The 22,337-nt window shown below is 38.7% G+C and overlaps 1 pseudogene; it reads right to left on the bottom strand.

Moving 5' to 3' along the window:
- The window catches only part of LOC138167593 (src kinase-associated phosphoprotein 2 pseudogene), a 64,435-nt pseudogene that overhangs the window by 30,597 nt on the left and 11,501 nt on the right, over nt 1–22,337 (bottom strand).

Consider the following 22,337-nt stretch of genomic DNA (forward strand, 5'->3'; position numbering starts at 1 on the left):
TCTATCTATCTATCTATCTATCTATCTATCTATCTATCTATCTATCTATCTATCTATCTATCATCTCTCTGTCTATATCTGTCTCACAACAGATTAAGAGCCCCAGAAGGAAAATTACAAAAGCTGGCCTTTTTATAGAGTGCTTTAAAGTTTTCAGTGTAGTGTGGTGTGGTCAACAGAGAGCAGGCCCAGAGTCAGGCAGATGTGGATTGGAGTCCTACCTTTGACACATAGTGGTTGTGTGACCCTGGGCAAGATTTTTAACCCCTTAATATTCCTGGAGACTCTCTAAGACTATCAATTACATAGAAGGCACAGAGAAGTCCCTTACCAGGCTCCCCCCATCTATACCAATGAAATCACAGGTCCAGTGAAAAAAACAAACAAAAAATTTACAGGGTGCTTTATATGTATTATATGATTTGGCCCTTACACGGACCCTGTGAGGCAGGCACTACAGGCATCCTTTTATTGATGACAAAACTGGCACGGAGTGACTTGCCTGTGATCACACAGCTAAGTAAATATCAGTCATAATTCAAACTCAGGACTCATTCCCTGTCCACGACACCAGAGAACCACAGGCTGAATAAATATTCTGAGAAAAGATTTGTATGGTTGCTTGTGGCATTTGTCGGACATCTCAAAGCTTGTATGAAGTGATGCCTATGGTTATCGCAAGAAAACAACAGTGGCAGGAGTCTAATCACAGTGCCCCTGGGTTCACATCGGGACACGTGGTTTGAAAAAAGCATTTCGTTTCCCCTTTTTTGTGATCCCATATGTCAGAGTGCTGTGGTTTCATGGTTTGTTGTGGGGATCATCTTAAATGAATTCTCAGAGTCAGACCACCTCTAATATAAGTATAGGCATTTATTGGGAATGATGCCTCCAATGGGCTGAGTTCCAAGAGGAACCAGCAACTTAGTAAGACAACACAGGCAACTTTACAGTGTAATGATGCTGATTACACAGCAGAAAGTATGAACATTAAAAAGGCAGGAGGGATTTGTTGTAAGGGATGAGGCAATAGGGAAGGAGTCCCAGCCTCAGTGGAAATGCGCATGCAATTTCCCACAATGCATGCAGAAAAACCCATGGGGGGGTTGTGTATATGATAATGATATTATAATAAGCCTCTCTATGGCATAAGTGCACCTAAAGAACAGCTTTCACTATTACTACACAGGTGTACACTTAGGGAAAGTCCCTTCTATTCTTTGGGGGTCCACATCCTGCTCAGGCATTCTGGTGGTGCTGCTTTCTGATTGACTGAGTCTTGTGGTCCTGCTGGAGACTAGATGGATGTGGCTATGGTTGAGTGCATGGAGACACCTACTATTTCTATGGGAAATATGAGTTCATGGGCACACCTGTTGTTCTAATGAGCAGTGAGACACATGTGAGGAAGTTAGGATATTGAGTTGGGGGAGGGCAGGGGCAATGGTTATATTGAGTCTGGGATTCTGTGGTGTAGTTAAAGCTGGATTGTGTGGTAGATTCAGGACATGCCTACTGTTCAGTGGGGCCTACAAGGAAATTAGGGGCAGCTTTATTAGGATTCCATCAACAGTGTACTGGACCTGGAATCAGGAGACCTGCATCAGAGCCCTTAGTCTAATACTTAAAGCTATGCAATGCTGAGTACCTAACCACTCTGAGCTATAAAATGAGGATAATGATATTTCCACTATCTGCCTCGCAAGATTGCTGTGAATGAGTTAAATATATAAAACATTTTACAAACTTTAAAGCATTATATAAATATTGACTATTATTACTGGATTAATATATCAGTTGTAATATATTAATATTATTTGTTGTTGTTTGGTCATTTCAGTTCTGTCTGACTCTTTTCACCCCATTTGGGGTTTTCTTGGTAGAGATAATTTTTTTAGAATTTTCTTTTTTAAAAGTTTTTATGTTTATTTTTAGTTTACACCATTCATTTCCACAAGATTTTGAATTACAAATTTTTCTTTCTGTCTGTCCCCTACTCACCACCTCAAAATAGCAATCCCACTGTATACCCCATCCCCCAATCTGCTCTCTCCTATATCCTCCCCCACCTCCCCTCTGACTTTCCAGTAGGGCAAGATGGATCTCCATACCCCTGTGCCTGCATATCTTATTTCCCAGTTGCATGTAAATAATAATAATAATATATTTAAACATTTGATTTTACAACTTTGAACTTCAGATTCTTTCCCTTCCTCCCTTGTCACCCACCCTTACTGGGAAGATAAGCAATTCAATATAGGTTGTACATGTGTAGCTTTGCAAAATATTTCCATAGTGGATATATTGTGAAAGACCGACTATATTTCCCTCTACCCTATCCTGCCCCCCACTTATTCTATTCTCTACTTTGACCCTTTTCAAAAGTGTGTGCTTCTAACTACCCTCCCCCCCCCAACTAGCCTTCCCCTCCATCATTCCCTTTCCCCCTATTCTCCTATAGAGCAAGATACCCAATTTAGTGTGTATGCCATTCCCTCCCTAAGCCAAATTCAATGAGAGTAATGTTGACCCATTCCCTTTGGCTTCCCTGTTTTCCCCTGAAACATTATACTCAGTTTTGCTGGGTAGGTGATTCTTGGTTTTAATCCTAGCTCCTTTGACCTCTGGAATGTCATATTCCAATCCCTTCAATCCCTTAATGTAGAAGCTGCTAGATCCTGTGTTGTCCTGATTGTATTTCCACAATATTCAAATTGTTTCTTCTTGGCTGCTTGTAATATTTTCTCCTTGATCTGGAAACTCCGGAACCTGGCTATAATATTCCTAGGAGTTTTCTTTTCAGAATCTTTTTCAAGAGGTGATCAGTGAATTCTTTCAATGTATATTTTGCCCTCTGGTTCTAAAATATCAGGGCAGTTTTCCTTGAGAATTTCTTGAAGGATGATTTCTAGGTTCTTTTTTTGATCATGGCTTTCAGGTAGTCCAAATAATTTTTAAATTATCTCTCCTGGATCTATTTTCCAGGTCAGTGATTTTTCCAATGAGATATTTCACATTGCCTTCTATTTTTTCATTTGTTTGGATCTGTTTAATATTATCTTGATTTCTCATAAAGTCATTAGCTTCCATTTGCTTCAATCTAATTCTGAAGGAATTATTCTCTTCAGTGAGCTTTTGAGATTCTTCTTCCATCTGGCAAATTTGGCTTTTTAAGGCATTCTTCTCCTCATTGCCTTTTTGGGCCTCTTTTGCCATTTGAGTTAAACTATTTTAAGGTGTTATTTTCTTCAGTCAGGTTGTTGATTCTCTTTTCATGATTTTCTTGCATCATTCTCATTTTTCTTCCTAATTTTTCCTCCACTTCTCTTGCTTGATTTTCAAAATCCTTCTTGAGCTCCTCCATGGCCTATAACCAATTCATATTTTTCTTGGAAACTTTTGGTGCAGGAGTTCTTACTTCACTGTCTTTCTCCTCCTCCATGCTTTGATCCTTTTTGTCCCCCCAAAAAGAATCTAAAGTTGGATTGCTGTGCTTGCTTTGCTTCCTTTGCTTGCTCATGTTGCCACTCAATTACTTGACTTTTGAGCTCTCTTCCACAGAAGAACTCTGCTTCTAGAGGGGAGAGCTTTGTCTCAAATCACTGGGGTTTTCACAGCTGCCAGAGCTATTAGGAGGGTGCCATCTTTGCAGCCCCCACAAGCTCTGGCTCACTGGTGACACACCTCAGGACCACCACCAAGACCACGTTCCAGATCCAGGCAGGTTAAAGCAAGAGCGATTACCCTCTGAATGTTTGCTTGGCTCCCCTATAATCTGCAGACCAGGAGCTCTGAAGCAGCCATATGGAGGCAGCTGCAGGGCCACTGCCCCTCTGCCACTTCTAGCTCCAGGGGCAGGGGCCGGAACCACTACTCCATCCCCCCAGTTCCAACAGAGTTCTACAGTGACCTCTCACTTTTTCTTTGGCATTTATGGGTTGATAATTCTGGAAACTGCCACTCAAGCTCGTGATCCACTCTCCTGAAGTCCTGAAGGCTATAGTTGCTGGTCAGGGTCGCCCTGGGCTCATATGGGGCTGGACTGGGTTCCCAGCACCATGCAATGGACCCTTTCTGTCCGCCTGCTGGACTTCCTTTGGTGGGAGATTTGTTTCTCTCTGTCACTTTGTGGGTTCTCTAGCTCTAAAGTTTGTTTAGAGTCATATTTTATAGGTATTTGAGGTGGTTATGGGGAGAGCTCATGGAGTTTTCCTGCTTCTGTAATGCTATCTTGGATCCACCTTGGCAAAGATACTTTTGATCCCATTTGGGGTTTTCTTGGCAGAGATACTGGGGTGATTTGTCATTCCTTTCTCTAGCTCATTTTACAGATGAGGAAATGAGGCAAACAGGATTAAGTGACTTTCCCAGGGTCACACAGCTAGTATCTGAGGCTGAATTTGAATTCCAGTCTTACTGACTCCAGTCCCAGAACTTTATCTACTGTACCATATAACTGTCCATTAATATTATCAATTACATATAATTATATCAATCAGTATATGTATTATATGTGTATTATGTGTTATATGATTGTATATAATTAATCATATATAATTATAAATAATGTTATATCCCCCCAGGGACCATGCCTTATTTTCCACCTGGCTTATTAACCTTGTGACTCAACAGCTATGGAAGTCACAAGTGAATGACCTCCTGCCCCTGTTTTCTCAGAAATCCCAGAGGGCAGTAGGGCTGGCTATGGAGTTGGCTTTGATCTGGAGGAGTTCTTCAGTCTTTTAATATGGGTAGAGCTGATGGACCTCAGGATAATAAAACAGACGCTGCCCTCTGTCAGCCTCTCTGCTTACTGAGTGGTGACGAGGACTTGGGATGAAGCCAGCCGACATTGGGTCTCTATAGTGTTAGATCCAGATGGAACCTCCCATGTTGCTGATTGACCTGCCTGACCTTCAGAAGCCTTGAGGACCAGGCATTAAAAACAATCAACCTCAAACTGGGGGCAGGGGAACAGGATCCTTCAGTTTAGGTCAAGGGCAGGGTCTAGAAATGGAGCCCCAAAGGACTGAGAATCCATGTCTTGGTATAGAGAATAGGAGCACTGATTTATTTTCCACTGTGCCCCAGTATCTGGAAAGTTCTAGAGAAATTAGGAGTAAACAGGAAGTTTTGCTGCCTATCACTTCTCAGAGCTGCCACTTCCAGTACTAAATTTTTAAAATTATTTTTTACATTCTTGTTTTTATGGGACAAATGAAATATAAGGTTGGTGCAGTGCATAGAGTATTGGTCCTAGAGTCAGGAAGACTTATCTTTCTGAACCCAAATCTGTCCTCAGACACTTACTAGTTATGTGACCCTAGGCAAGTCACTTAACCCTGTTTGCCCCAGTTTCCTTATAGATAAAATGAGTTGGAGAAAGAAATGGCAAACCACTCTGATATCTTTGTCAAGAAAACCCCAAATGGATTCATGCAGAGTTGGATCCAACTGCAAAACAACTGAGCAACAGCAAGAAGTTATAGAAATATAATTAATAATATTGTTGCTGTATTATTATATTCTTAGTAATAATAGTTTTAAACCTGATATGAAGTGCACAAAAGTCTTGGCAGTCAGAACTACAAAGCAAACTTGGTTAACAGTGAATTTTTTCAGATACTTTTTTCCTAGAGTTCAAGTTGTTTTTAGATATGTGCAAAACCATTTCATTTAATCTTCTTTTTTCAATAAAAGCAATTCAGTATATGTCAAATGAAATGTGACATAATTTTGATACTTCCATAGAAGTATACATATGGCTCTATGAAAGTATAAAATATATACATATATACAAATAATAGATAAATTGATGAGAGAGAGAGAGAGAGAGAGAGAGTATATGTATTCACAAGGCAGGAAAAAAAAAACCTTTGTCAGATCACATAACCCCCAGTGTTTGGTTCTGGAAATCCAGTCCCTTCGTCTTTATCTTATCAGATAAGGTCTCTCTACCATTGCCTTCCTTTTTCCAGTTTTGTTAATTTATATCTCATCTACCCAATTTTGTTGTTCAATTGTTCCATCATGTCTGACTTTGTGGGACTTGTTCATGGGATTTTCTTGGCAAAGATACTGGAATGGTTTGCTATTTCCTTCACCAGTGTGTCCTTACTTTACAGATGAGGAACTGAGGCAAATAGGGGTTAAGTGACTTGCCCACAGTCACACAGCTAGTAAGTATCTGAGGCTGAATTTGAACTCAAATCTTCCTGACTCTAGCCCTAGTGCTCTCTCCACTACACCACCTAACTGCCTCCATCTACCCAATTACCTACACTCAAAAATTTAGAATCACCTTTGATTCTTTCCTTTCCTTCATTCTCCAAATCCATTCAGTTACTGGGTCCTTTAGACACTACTTTCACAATCTTTCTTTCTTATACTGGAGCAAACGTTGGATTTAGGATCTGAAAAATCTTAGTTTAAAGTTTGGTGCTACTATTTACTACCTGTGTGACTTTGGATAAGTCCCTTCATCTCTAACAACCTCAGTTTCCTAATCTAGAAAAGGGGGATCTGGCATAGACTAGATGGTTTCTAAGGTTCTTTCCTCTTCTGAATCTTAGGATCATAGTTTAGTTCTGGAAAGGACTTTATTAGCCGTCACGTCTACTTCTCTCCCCCCCCCATTTTATTATAGATGAGGTATAGAGCACATTATTATTATCTCCCCCCTCCCATTTTATTATAGATGAGGTATCTGGAGCACAGAGAGACCAAGTGATTTGCCCAACATCACACAGCTAATCAATATCTGAGGTAGGTTTTGAAGCCAGATCTTCCAGACTCCATCCATTCTATGCCATGACACATGGACACTGGATGCTCTGTTCCCCATCTTGCTGCTTAACATTACAAGCACCCGGTTCAATCCTCTGTTACTTCTCCCTGCCTTCAGGCTCTTCCCTCTTCATTTTATGTCTTAGAGAGCCAATATTTGGGGCACAATCTTGACACGTCACTCTCCTGATCACAGAACCTTCAAGGGTTCCCCTTCAATCTAGAATAAAACATATGCTCATTAGCCCAGCATTTGAGGGTCTACAAAATCTGACTCCAACCTCACTATCCACACACCCTTTCCCTTAATATAATCTATGTTTATTTGACAGTAGAAGGAAGAGGGGAAAGTGTGTTGTACCTCTGTGGTCTTTCAATTCCTTCTGACTCTCAATTTACTTTCATAATTATCGCTTTGATGCCACTTTATGTTGGTTATGCTTTTGTGAGTCTCTCTTCATCCTCCCTGGGCTGTTTGATGAGTGTTCATGAGGACCAATTCAAGTACTGGATGGGAAAATCATCAAAAGAGAAATGCCTACTTAGATTCCCATTTAATGTGCTTTAAAACAATTCTGTCTTCTAGAAAAAAAGAGAACAAATTAAACATTTCTGGTTATCGGGGAAAACTGCAAATGTTTTAAAAGGTAGAGGACTGGTTTCTGTGGAAACTTGCTGAAATTATGTCATGTTTACATTCACTTAATGATGTGTACTCTAATCTGTGCTTTTATAATCCAATTATTAGAAAGTAGATTATTTAATTTACTTATTTGCTAATTTGCAGGTTGTTAAAACATTATATTCACTGACTTAGTGGCACTGGGCCATAAGTAAGTCTGCAAAATATGTAATTACTCATGTTTTCTGAGAAAGTGTACATGCTAGGAATACCTTTGGTACTCAGAAGAGCATTCAATTCCATCCCATTCAAGCCAAGAAACATTTATCAAGCACTAACTGTGTACCAAGCACTATGGTAAGGGTTGGGGATTCAAAGACCCAAAACAGAACAGTCTCTTGATTTCAAGACACTTGTATTCTACTAAAATATTCTTTAGCCCCTCAACCTCAGAGACCAGCTAAATAGCATTAGGACTAAGCAGAGTTGTAACTAGGAATTTTTTAATTTCAGGAAAGCATGTAAGCCATATTGGCAGCAAAAGGCACAGAAGGAACTTGAAATGGAGGGTGAGAAAGGCACAGCCTCAAGAGAGGAGGACAGAAGGGGTGGCTAGGTGGTGCAGTGAGTAAAGCGCCAGCCCTGGAGTCAGGAGAACCTGAGTTCGGTTCTGGCCTCAGACACTTAACACATACAAAAAACTAGCCGTATAACCTTGGGCAAGTTATTTAACCCCAATTGCCCTCCAAAAGGCAAAAAAAAAAAAAAAAAAGAGAGAGAGAGAGGAGGACAGAGAATCTGGGATACTGGTAGTTTGGCATTACTAGGGAAGCTGATTTAAATTGAAGAAAAACCTGGAAGGATGAAGGGAGGAGGTCACCTCAGTGTACCAAATGATTCTAAGTACTGTCAGTGCCCCCTAAATTTGATTCCCTAGGAGAAAATCCTAATTGTTCCACCCTAGTTACACCCCAGCAGTATTCCTCCCTAGTAGTGAGGCACTCAAGCACAGTTCAGAAAAGGTGTTTGTGAACCCTAGACAAAGTTTGAAATTGATTCTACCTTGCATTAAAAAATTGTACTTGCTGCGTACTATCATACACTAGGATGATAATTTAAGCTTTCCCTGAACAGACATAAACTTATTTTAAAAATAGCACTGTGACATCTTTTTCAGGACAAAGATTAGAATTGGTGAAAATCTGGATTACCTTTGGGAAATAACAAAGTTTCTTGAATGACTTGTAGAGTCCTATCTTTTTAATACCAATATTTTACCCACCAGTGTTGTTGTATGGCTGCAAGACATTGGAATACAAACTCCAAAGACTCCAAAGAATTTTGAAAAGATCTTCATGGAGAATGCAATGGAGAAGTGCTTGTAGGTAATGGGATGCAACATAGGGCCACTGAGGAGCTACCAAGAACAGGCATAAATTCATCTTTAAAAGGAAGGAATTGGACCAGTTGGCCTCTGAGGTCTCTTTCAACTTTGACTTCAAAAGATGTCATCAAGGAAATGTATAATTAATACAAGAAGCTGGGCTGATCATGTTTTGAGGAGGACAAAGGACAGGTGAGCAGCCTGAGAACCTTGCTGCTGTTTGGAGAAGTCTAGAAAGCCTCCCCAACTTTTTCCTTGCAATGTTGACTGGACTTACCATGGTGAGTCTATGGGGGCACATGGACAAGAGTCTCACAAGTTGGGCAAGTATGGTTAGGTTTAGCATGCATCTCAAAATGATGAGATCCCATTAAGCATTTGGAGTGCCATGGAAAGTAGACTTTTCTAGCTTTAAAAAGTTTACATTTATCAAAAAAAAAAAAAATATATATATATATAAAGTTGTCCTGTGTGTAATACCCCAAGCAGTCACTAGTCTTGTTTTGCTTGCAGGGGAACTATCTTGTAATAAAAGGCCCACTGCCCACTGTCAGGGCAAAACCACAGCAAGGTCTAGAGAGAGAAACAGGAATGAATTCAGCCCTGGGCCAAGGGTCAGGTGATGAGAGTTACCGTGTTTCCCCGATAATAAGACACTGTCTTATTATAATTTTTTTGGACAGAAAAACACCAGAGGGCTTATTTTCAGGGGAGGGCTTATTTTAATGAACATTCACAGCAATTTTAATAAACAGGTAAATGTGAACAAAAAAATGTACCTTTATTCAATAAGCAAATCACTGGGGAAGAACAGGATGACGCGCTCACTGCTGCAGCTCTGATTGGATGCAGCTCAGAGTGCGGCGTGCGTTTCACCCAGGGCGGGGGGACGGTGCATACAGAGGGTACCATAATGTAGCGTGTAGCGCAGGGGATCACCTTCACTACAGTAGCAATCTCAATAGGGCTTATTTTCGGGGAAGGGCTTATTTTAGAGGAATCTTACACAGTAAGGGGAGGGCTTATTTTCGGGATAGGTCTTATTATCGGTACCATTTACATGGCGCTTGGGCCCAGTGGGGAGTGGGTGAGTGGATAAGAAGTGAAGAAAGAATAAACTTGGAGTTATAAAAGGTGGTCTTACCTTGGATTAGATTGCATCTTCCTGACTCATGGGGGAATGTTATTTAAATCCAATTGATCTGGGCAACTGAATTTGCTTTAAATTAAATGCATCTTAAGCAATACTTTGAGTGCTTTTGCAGAAAGAAACTCTTATAGTTGTTTCCTACACCCATCACATGAATAAAAATACAAGGTTTAGTTTCCTTAACTACATTGTAAACTCTTCCAAAGACTACCTCTTGGTAGGAGCCTTGGACCTTGCATTGAGCTCTATAGATAACAGGAAGTCAATAAATATTTGTGGCAAATGATGACATTCAAAGCCAGATGACCAGTGGAACACAGAGGCAAGTGGTGGAGGTTGAGGGGAGAGTCAAGAAACAGGCAAATCTGGGAAGGCAGATATGCATCATCAGGCTCCAGGAAGACAACAACAGAAGGAATTTGTCCAAAGTCCGGCAGCCTTTATCTTCTTATCTGATTAAGGACAAATTCCTAAGCAGGAACACCTAGGATTGAATTTTCTGGGGTTGGTTTTTCTATTTGGGAATGAGGGTCAAAGGGGTTTGTACGGAGGGAACTCCATACAAAGAAGTGAATAGGACATTAACAATTATGCTAGACTATCTCTGCTGTTGAGTCATTCAGTCATGTCTTTATGACCACATTTGGGTTTTCTGGGGGAAAGATACTGGAATGGTTTGTTGTTTCCTTCTCCAGTTTATTTTATAGATGAGAAAACTGAGGCAAACAGGGTTAAGTGACTTACCCAGGGTTACATAGCTAGTTAGTATCTGAGGTCACATTTAAACTCACGAGAATGAGTCTTCTTGATTCCAAGACCAGTGCTCTCTCTACTGTGTCAAATATGTTTGATGATTACTTTAACTTTATAGATTTAGATTTGCAAGTTTAATATTCCAGAGGCTGTTTATGTCACTGTGGCTATTTTCCCATCAATTAAAGTAAATTGCCTCCAGTGAAATCCTTTAGATACAGCTTATAGGCTCAATCTCCAGAATTATCCAAGAAATTAGTATATGTATTCCTTTAACTATCCTTTTGATAAATAAAAAACAAATATGCTTCAATACTTAAAAGGTCTGGGATTTCAGTGGTATGATTACTTCTTCTACAAATACCAGTTGTAGCCCCTCTATAGCACTTTTTAAAAAAATTGCTGTGTCCAGAAACATTCATTGTTCTGCAACAACCTTTTCAGACTTCACAATGGGCCTTTCCATAAGAGATAGCTGTCACTGGTCCATACTGGAAGCCTTTCTAAGTCAGCAGGGCCTACCATAGCATTGGTTCTGCAGGCCATCAAGAGTCTTTGAGAATCTAGGTTCACCTTCAAGTCATGATGAGGTATTTGAGAAGGACTTAAGTTATGATTATCTATGATTATAACTAAAACTGTGATTTACAGTTTTTACAAAATTTACCCAAGGGTAAATTGTTAAGAAAACTATACCCAGAAGTTCTTTTTTTGCACACTAACCTTATACTTTTCTCAATCTCCAGTTTATTTCCAAGGTTTGAGTAGAACATTTCTTTCTCCTCACTGTAAATCTGTTTTGGGAAAAATCAAATTCTATCCAAAAATCCTGACTTACAAGTCCCATATCCTTATCCCAGCACAGCTTGGTGTCAGAGGCTCTGTCAAGAGGCTTTTCTCATTTTTCATAGCTTTGTCATAGTTACAACAATCATATTGCTCCCCTAGGATGTTGTATGGTTTGTTCTTTGTTCTTTAAGAGGACTGTGACATTAGGGAGACAATGATATGACTTGCAGTTGACTTGGATTTGAGTGATGAAGGTCACCAGTGCAAAGTCACCAACCTTATTTCTTCTCCAGAGCCATTTGGGCCCAGTGGGCAGACATTCATCAGGACGACTAGAGATGGCCCAGGATGCAGTGGGAGACCTTGGTCCTTTTAAGCTCAGGTCTTTCCAGGTTCTTACTTTGAGTGAGGCTACACCCATTCAGTGAATAGCCCTCTTTAAGAAGTGAGTCCAGGGTCTCAGTGTGATAGTGATAGCTACTTAACCATGCCTTAAATCCAAGTCCCTAAACTCTCACTGATTGTCCAACAATAAGTCCAAGCCCACACCTCACTTGGTCATTGTTTCGGTTTGAATGGCTCAGAGTGAGTGTAAATAGTAATTGTTTCCATTTGGGTGAGAAACCCTGAAGATCTTCCCCTCCCAGACTGATTTTTTTTTTAAACTAGGTAAAAGGGGCCATTTTTTGCTTCATTTCTTATCTAGTCTTAATCACTAAATGGGTGCTGCCTCAGACAAACTGAGACCTGAGAAAGACCTTAGCTTAAAAAGGCCAGGGTCTCCCACTGCATCCTGGACCATCTCCAGTTATCCTGATCTGTATCTGACCACTGGACTCAGATGTCTTCTGAGGAGAAAGTGAGGCCAGTGACTTTGTAGAGCCCTCCCTCCCTTAAACCCAATTCACTTGCAAGTGAAGACATCACCTTCCTGACAACATGGGCCTCTTCAAGAAGGACAAACAACAGATGTCAATGAAAAACTTACTCCTTCCTTGCATCTGGTTCTTCTGTCATGTACATGTGGTTTCCACCAGCAGAAGGGGATGCTCTCTAGGACTGAGTGCCCATTGTATATCACAGTGTCCCACATCGACTAGGTGCTTAATGTGCGCTCACTAAATGCTTTTGCAGTGATTGACTAGCTTTCCTTCCTGTTGGCAAATGGGCAGTTGAAAATCAATCATCGACAGTGAACCAGAAGAACACTTTCCATTATCAGAAGGTGTCTCAGTTGTGGGAAGACCATAACACTTCCTTCTGGCTATGGGGTTCCTAAGGATTAAATAAAAGGCTTAAATTTAACACATTAATCACTTCTCTGGAGTTTTAGCAGATACTTGATTCAGAAATATCTGCTTCCTGATACAAAGTACTTTTCTTTTAAAGTGACCACATTCCTTTCCAGTTGTAAATTCAAGTTTATCATAACATTACTTTAAAACCCATATTCATGCTTAACACAGACCATCCTGTAGCCTGGAATACAGGGCCTCATCACCTCCACGTCTTAGAACCCCTAGTTTCCTGTAAGGTTCAGCTCAAGAGACACCTCCCGTAAGAAACCTTTCCTGACTGCCCCCCCACCCCAGTTGTTATTTCTTTCTCTGTCTTCAAATCACCTCCTCCAGCACTGACTTACTTGGTAAAGCAACAATATTCTTTAGATAAGGCAAGTAAAGCAAATGGGCAGAGAAAACAATATACACAATAATTGTTGCTGTTCAGTTGAGTCCAACTCTTCCTGACCCTGTGGACTAGAGGTCTTAACTGGAGGTCTGCAAACTTATTTTTAAAGAATATTTTGATACTTACATTTTAAAAGAATTAGTTCCCTTGGTAATCCTGTGTATTATATTTTATGCATTTGAGAACGTTATTCTGAGAAGGTTCCAAGGGTTTCACCAGCCTACCAAAGGACTCCATCATAATATTTTTTAAAAAGTTAAAAACTTCTGTCCTAGAAAAACAGAAACTCTTTGAAGATACAACATGGGATAGTGGATAAGGGATTGGAGTTGGAGTCAGAAAGACAGGTTCAAATCTTGCCTTAGCTACTTCCTGGCTATGTGATCCTAGGCAAGTTACTTAATCTCTCTCTGGCTTAGTTTCTTCATCTGTAAAATGGGGGCATGGCTTGTGAGGTCCCTTCCAGCTCTAACTCTACAATCCTATAATTCTTTTGTTGTTTATCTTTGTATCTCCAACACCTACACAGTGTGTTGCACAAAGTGGGGGCTTAACAAAATCAATGTGTTAAAAAAATCTTATTAACATTTTCTGTTTTAACACAACCTCTATTTCCTAATGTACTTTTCCAGAAAGAAATCACTTATAACAAAGAGGGGGAAAGGAGGTAGGGAGGCGGGAAGTTCAACAAAACTAACCAACACACTGAAAATTGTGATATTACATGGAGTGTTTTCATTACTACCGTTTTCTACCTCAGCAAAAAAGAGGGGTGGGATGATGTAGTGGCAACCACACTGGCATATCCAGGATGGCTGCTAGAACAGGTTCTTAGATCTGCCTTACTAGGAAAGAGGGTCAGGAATATTCAATTTTTTTGAATCATCTATTATCTATCTATCTATATAGATATATATCTATATAGATATATCTATCTATCATAAACCACTCTAGTATCTTTGCAAAGAAAATCTCATGGACAGTATTGGTGTGCTATGGTCCACAGAGCCAGGAAGAGTTGGACACAATGGAATAGCAAAAACGATTATTGTGTATATTGTTTTATCTGCCCCATTTGCTTTACTTTGTATCAGTTCATTTTATGTTTTATTATTATTGTATTTTCATTCTATTATTCTATCTATCTATATATCTATCAATAGAATAATCAATAGATATAGATTAAAACACATTTTATGTGTTAGAACAATCCCAACTCAGGGTTTCTACATCATGCAAACTTATGATCTCCATATATGTTTAACCATATTATGAGAAAGGAATTTTCTTAATTGAATAGGTGGCAAATACAATAAACTAAGAGAGCTGACAAAGTATCAATTGAAATTATGACCCAGGATATCTGTGTTTTCTTTACCATTAACATGCCACAGCATAGTACATGTCCATAAAATATTAAGATAAGAAAAAGTCCCATTATTCAAGGTAGTGTCTTGGGTTAAGGATCTCATTCTTAATGTCTATAAACAGAAAAGGAAAAATGCCCTTAAGTTATTCAAGGAGTCAGGAATATTTTTAATCACATTCATTAGTTTAGGGGAAAAGTCAGCACCCTGAACTTCAGAGAAAATACAAAGAAAATAGAAAAAATACAAGTAGAGAAATAAAGACCAACAGACTCTCTGAGAAATTAGCACAGATCAACAGACAGATCCAACTGTCTGACCAAGGCAATATGTACATAGTACATCTCTGGTAAGAGAGAAGCACCAACATCTAGATTTTTCAAAGCTGGGGGCTCCTTAATGGCTACCCAGAGTCTCATCTGGTCAAATCACAAGAACACTTTTCCAATGAGTTAGCCCCCAAAGGAAAATGATAACACCAAAGCATATATACCTTTTTTTAGAGGCAGATTGCATCACAACCCTCTTAATTCGAAATTAGCAAAAGGTGTGAAAGCCTTCCTACAAGCAAGTCTTCCCTAAGCAAGCTTCTCTTAATGGGCTTCATATGAGGACTGTTAATCGGCAGGAAAGATCTTATATCCCATTAACATTACAGGTAAGAAGTGCCCTTTCATATTAAGACGGTGGCGCAGTGGAGAGATCCAGGCTCACAGAGACAAGGGTAACTTCATTAATATCCCATCTTTGATACTTACTTCTTCTGTGACCTTGGGCAAGTAACCTAAACTCCTTGGGCCTCAGTTTCCTTATCTGAAAAATAAAAGGGTTGGACTAGAATACCTTAGGGATCTTTTCTAGCCCTAGATCTATGATCCTATGATTTCTTCTTTAGAACCAAGCTTGGTCATAATTTCACAGCATTGTTTCTTAAAATAGGTTTTATTCATTTATTTAATAATTAATTGTATACTATTATCTATATTATATATTATATCTATATATTTATAGTACCAACCTGAAAGTTTGGTTAAAAGAGACAAGCAATCTAGGTGGCACATAAATTCATATTGTTTATTCTCTTAAATCTAGCTGAAACTAGTGAAGGTGTATGTACAAGGAGCCAAAGTGTAAGTTCTGACTGTCTGGTAAAAGAATGACACGTGTTTCATGTGTTAGAACAATCCCAACTCAGGGTCTCTACATCATGCAAACTTATGGTCTCCATATATGTTTAACCATATTATGAGAAAGGAATTTTCTTAATTGAATAGGTGGCAAATACAATAAACTAAGAGAGCTGACAAAGTGTCAATTGAAATTATGACCCAGGATATCTGTTTTCTTTACCATTAACATGCCACCATATAGCACATGTCCATAAAATATTAAGATAAGAAAAAGTCCCATTATTCAAGGTAGTGTCTCAGGTTAAGGGTCTCATTCTTAATGGCCATAAACAGAAAAGGAAAAATGCCCTTAAGTTAGCCACATCTGATACAAGAAGAGGTATTTTCTGAGTTTACTCAGAGAAGAAAATATTTGTTAGGCTGAGGAACTTCTTCTGATTGATTAGTTCAGGCTCTGGACCTTACTGAGGTTCAAATGATCTGAAATGATTATCAATCGTTACATAGTTATATTACCTGTATAATATAATCTATAAATTATATAAATTTAAATTTACTTATTAAAAAAATTTTATATCATCTATATTTCCCCTTTATATTCCTCTCTTTCTTCCCTTCCAGAGAGCCATCCATTATAACAAATGATTTAAAAGGAGGAAAAAGAGAAAAGTCAGTCAAACCAATCACATTAAAAAAAATAGAAGTGGATGTTACATGCAATGCCCCATCGCAAGGACCCCTACTTCTGCAAAGGAACAGTGTCCTAGGAGATGTCTTCTCATCTTTCTTCTTTGGGGCCAACCTACATCATTATAATTTAGCAATACTCAGTTTTGATTGTTTTGTGGTTGTTGTTCTTTCTATTTACATTGCCTGGAGGCAGCTAGTTGACTCAGTAGATAGGGAACTGGGTGTAGGGTCCGGAAGATCTGAATTCAAATCCTTCCTGAGATTCCTACTAGCTGTGTGACCCAGGGCAAGTCACTTAATCTCTGTTTGCCTTAATCCCCTGGAGAAGGAAATCACAAACCATTCCAGTATCTTTACAAAGAAAATCTCATGGACAGTATTGGTGTGCTATGGTCCACAGAGCCAGGAAGAGTTGGACATGATGAAATAGCAAAAACGATTATTGTGAATATTGTTTTATCTGCCCTGTTTGCTTTACTTTGCATCAGTTCATATGTCTTTCCATGCCTCTTTATATACATCATGTTCATTGTTTCTAACATCACAGTAATAGATCATTACAATTCATGTATTTGCAGTTTGTTAACTATTTCCCAACTAATGGAAAGTTCTTTGCTACCGCAAAAAGTGCTGTCATAAATGACTAATGTGAAAATGTTTTAAATAATTGCACATGTATAACCTATATTTAATTGCTTGCTGTCTCAGGGAGGGGAGAGCAGAGGAAAGGGGAGGGACAGAATTTGGAACTCAAAACTTTAAATAAAAATGGTTTTTAAAAGTGCTGCTATGAATATTTTGGTGTTTTTAGAGTCTTAAAAAGAAAAAAAGACAACAAGGACCTTGGGGTAGTTGCCTAGATGTAGAAACTCTGGATCAAAAGGTATGGAAATTTTAGTCACTTTGTTTACACAATTCCAAATTGCAGCATTTGGTTTTGATCGTTTTGTTATTCTTCCCATTTCCATTGCTGCAGTCATTGTGCACGGTTTCATGGTTCTACTTACTTCACTTTGCATATATAATAATAATAGATAATAATAATAGCTAGGATCATCTGTAAAATGAGGAGATTGGACTCCATGGTTTCATGGTCCCTTGGATTCTAAATACATATTTGTATGATTGAAGAGTGGGGATTAGCTATCTGCCTTGTTTTCTTTGTTGATAGAAATAGAGCCTCTTAATATCCTGGGATAGCATCCCCTCTGGGCTCACTCTCTCAACTGGAGGTGTGCTGGAGCCAGGTCTAACCACTGAACTGTTGGCATCTTTACAAATCAGGGCTTGATTTATTGTTTTGTTGATTGTCTAGACTTAAAAGTGTTAATAATGAGGGTTAAATTTTAAAGTGTGGGTATACATTTTTTTCCCCAGAGAGCTCATTTGTTAAACATTTACCAGCACACTCCTGTGTTCTGTAAACATTGCTGGAGCTCAGCAGGACAGCAGTAGGAGGATCAGAGAATGGAAGGCTTGTTGAATGGAGTTTGATGATGAGGATGATGATGAAGTAGAAATGTCCCCCTTCACTTTCAACAGTGACGGAACAACTGTTAATATGACAGAAAATATTAATGCCAAAAGTAATATGGGCTGCTGCTCCCTTAGTTGATCCTTGTACAGTCAGAATTTCAGTAATATCCTTACTTCTGCTTTTAGGATATTTACTCTTGATTAAGTTTCACTGAACCACACCCTAGGTCCTTCCACCAAGGATGTTGCTCTATGGAGAGCCCGGCTCAAACTGGATCATAGTGCCCTTTCCCTCTCCATGGGGATTCATGGTATGAAGGGCAAAAGAGCCAGAATGAAGTGGTTTTGCTTGTCCAGATTGCCAATGACCACTGGGGTCTCATGACCAGGCCTTGCTTCTTCATACTTTCTCCTCCTCATCTCCTTCTAAAACTTTAAAAACTTTCTCATGGGTCTCTTTGATTGGGAAATCCACTGGACATTCCCCCCTGCACCCCCAAGGTGGCAGGTTTGCTACCCTGATATTTTAATTCAAGACACTTTACTCCTCAACTCATGGCTTTGATTTATTTTGGGGCTTGATCACAGCAATAGAAAATCAGAGACAGGACTTCAAGCATGGCAAGAGCTCAGCTGATTCTTCATTTCTGCAGCCTGCCCTAGAAACCCCCTTAGGTATATGGAATGCAGGTGCTGCCAAGGGGTTTGGCTTCCAGTGTGGGGCTCCTTTGTCCTCGTCTCAAGTGTGTCAGTCAGTGCTGGCTCAACAAAACACTATTCACCTCCCTCCAGGTGATCACATCTGTCTGCTATCCCCAGGTCTGCCAGCTCCTAACAGTTCTGTGCTCAGGAAATGCCTCAGTGCACTAATGTGTGGGTAGATAAGCAGGCCTCCTGCAGCCATGTTTTGACTCATGCCTTGTAAAGAACAATGGGCTCCTTCCCTTTCCCATCTAACTGTAGGATTTGTTTCAGTGAAGTCCAGGGCAGACTTTGTCTGGCTTGTTCTTAAAGCCCAAAATAGGAATGGGGCCTGATGAAATAACAGAGAGATTTCTTTTAATATTTTGTGGTTGGCTTTCCCATCAGCCTCTGGAATTGGGAGGGTGCTCATTAGGACTTAGTATTTTTAATAAGAATAAGTACGGACATTATAAAAGTGGTAATGTTTGCAAGACGTTTTGCATTGGTTGACTCACTGGAGCCTCACAATAAGTCTGTTAGAGATTATTATCTCCTTTCTTTTTTTACAGAGAAAGAAGCTGTGGTTCAGTAAGTTATTTGTCCAGTTAGGGTCACACAGCTAGTTATTGACAAAGGCAGGATTTGCACCCAGGTCATCCTGATTCCAAGGCTAGAGCTCATTCTACTCCACCATGCTAGAAGTAAACATGCTTTCAATAGTGAAAAACAGGAACTGGGTGCCATATTTGTGCCAAAGAATGTGTTTCAATTACATTATTTTTACTGTCATTTCCTTTGAAACGGAACCATCATCAACACAAAAGGCCTTCTTAATACAGACTATAGACTTAAAAACACATCTTTCATGAAAATTTCCCTGACTAATTGGCACAGGATGAATTCTTGTGATGAATTTTTTGTGGTTTCCTCTCTGTCTAAACATGCAATTCCCATGACTCTCCCTCTAAACCAAACACTTACTTGATAACTTAGGCCTTATGTTTATGGGAAATAGAAAGGAAAATAACTGCAAAAGTCGAATAAGAGAGAATCTGTGCCAAAATGCACTGGATAATAATAAATGCCACCTACAAATACATAGAGGCTTAAGATTTATGGTACATTCTCCTCCGTAACTGGGGCTTGTGAAGAGCCTGAGGTCCCAAAAGGACAAATGAGCCTGATGACTTCCTTTAATTTACTCAATCTTCCCATAGCCCTTAGATGTTGGTACCAGTACTCTTCGATGTCTATTTTTTTTACAGAAAAAAGCTTACCTTGATAGCCCTTCCCAATGATACTTAGCTATTGAACATAGTTGGATTTATATACATCTTCTAGAGCTACTTTCCCAAACCCCTCTCACCCTGGCAGGAAAAGTTCCCCAAATCATGGCCCCTTAAAGTTTTAGGAGAAACCCTGAAGGGTTAGAGGTAGTTTTCAAAATCAATAGCTCAAAAGCCCTCACCAATTATATCTTTCTCCCATGATTATCTATGAAATCAGTTATTCAACCAGACAATTAGCTTTTCTTTTTTTCTTTTTTAATTTATGGAATAAAACAAGCATTTCCATAGCATAGTTCAATAAAAAAGATGATTTTACTGAAGCTGAAAATCTACTATGCCCAACTTGCTATTTCTTTCAAATATACAACAAAATTGTCATGTAAATTTCTTTTTTTCCTTCCCTCCCTGCATACTAATGGGTGCACACACACACACAATTATTCTATACATACTTCTATTAATTACTTCTTTCTCTGGATGCAGATAGCATCTCTCTTCAGTCCTTTATAGTTATTTTGGGTATTTATACTAGACAAAATAACATATTCTCTCATGTTCTTAAAACAATATTGTTATTACTGTATATACCATTCTCTTGGTTATGCTTGTTTCAATATTCATTACTACATGCATTTATTTCCATGTTTTTCTAAGATCATAGGACTCTCTCATAGCACAATAGTATTCCTTCACCATCATATACCACAACTTGTTCAGCCTTTTCCAATGATTAGCTTTTAAAGCCAATACTTACTAATTGCAAATTAGTATTTTATTATTATTTATATAATATTTACAATATTATTAAATATTAGATATATTTAATCATTATTTTAAATTATTTATATTATATTTTAATATATAATTATATTTATATAGTATATAAGTTATATCATATATTATAAATTGATAAAAAATAAAATTATAAATAAAATATATAATTTATAATTATATATAATATAGAAATAAGTTATATTTATATATAAATTATATAATTTAATTATAATTAATTAAATATAAAATGTATTGGTAAATATTATTTAATATAATATTTACAATATTATTAAATATAATATTTACAATATCATTACATAATATTGTAAAAAATACAATTTACTAATACCAATATTAACAATAATTCGTATATAACAGTCCCCTACTACAAAAGTTTGTGATGCCTTCTCCCACAGATAACATATGGAGCTTAGGGAAAATTGGGTTCAAAAAAGGGAATAAAAATTTACATAGCACCTACTATATGTCAGGAACTGTGCTAAATGCTTTTTACAAATATTATGTCATTTGATCCTTACCACACCCAACAAGGCAGATGCTGTTACTATCCCCAGTCTACAGTTGAGGGAACTGAGACTCCTGACTCCAGGCCCAGGATACTAGCATCCACTGTGTCTCAAGCACAGGGAGCACTTGTCGCAAAGGGGGAATGACTCACTGTTCTTGGAAGTCATTTTGCTGGCATCCTTCAGATGATTACTTTGGGAATGTAGAGTGTAGTCTTCTGCCAGACTCCTTGATTCTGTCACGAACAAATAACTAGTTGGTAGACTTAATCTATATAGCATTCAATACAGTGACATATGCAAATAGGTAGCCACTAAATTACAGATTTCCTTGGGCCCTCTCAAATATCTATAACTGTAGCATCTTTAGTTATAATTTAAATGAACTTGGCAACCCAGTTGCCAAATTGGTCTCCAATATCCATTAAGCTAATCCAATTTTGCACATTAATGACTGTTTTTTGTTTTTAATTTTTAAATTTACTTTTAGTTTACAACATTCGGCTCCACAATCCCTTGAGTTCCAACTTTTTTCCTCCTTCCTCCCTTCTCCCCTACCCTGCCCCATGGTGGCATGCAATCCAATATAGGTTCTACAAATACCTTCACACTAAACATTAGTCAAGTTGTAAAGAAGAAATATAGCCAATGGAATGGACGACAAGAAAGAAGAAACAAAAGAAAGCAAAAAGAGAGAGAGCAAGTAGTTTGCTTCAATCTGCATTCAGACTCGGTAGTTCTTCCTCTGGATATAGCTAGCCCTCTCTATCTTGAGTCCCTTGGAGTTGTCTTATAACCTTGCATTGCTGAGAGGAGCTCAGGCTATCAAAACTAGTCATCACAGATATGATGTATCTGTAATTGTGTACAAAGTTCGTATTTTGTTTTTAAGGCACATGCTTGTTTGTTTCCTTTAATCATTCTCCTAGGAGGGAGAACAGGTGGAGAGGCCAGATTCTGATGCTCAGGTCCTCCCTCAAAGGGACAGTGAAGTCCTGACTGCTCCTGCTGGCTTCTCATTGGTTGAGCAAACCTCTCACCATTGACCTCTCAACCAAGCCCTCACCCTGGACTGTTTCCACCCTTCCCCTTTTGCCTTTCAAAAAAGGCTTAAAAGTTCATTTTAACTCTTTCATCTGGTGCTTTATTCAATTTGTTTTCCTCTGAGAGTGCATGCCCCTACATATTTTACAAGGTCTGCATTTTTATGTGTCCAAGAATAAATAC

This window comes from Petaurus breviceps, unplaced genomic scaffold (genome assembly GCF_028583685.1).
Source record: "Petaurus breviceps papuanus isolate PSGF00001 unplaced genomic scaffold, PetGlider_PUasm1.0 229, whole genome shotgun sequence".
NCBI classification, from domain to species: Eukaryota; Metazoa; Chordata; class Mammalia; order Diprotodontia; family Petauridae; genus Petaurus; species Petaurus breviceps.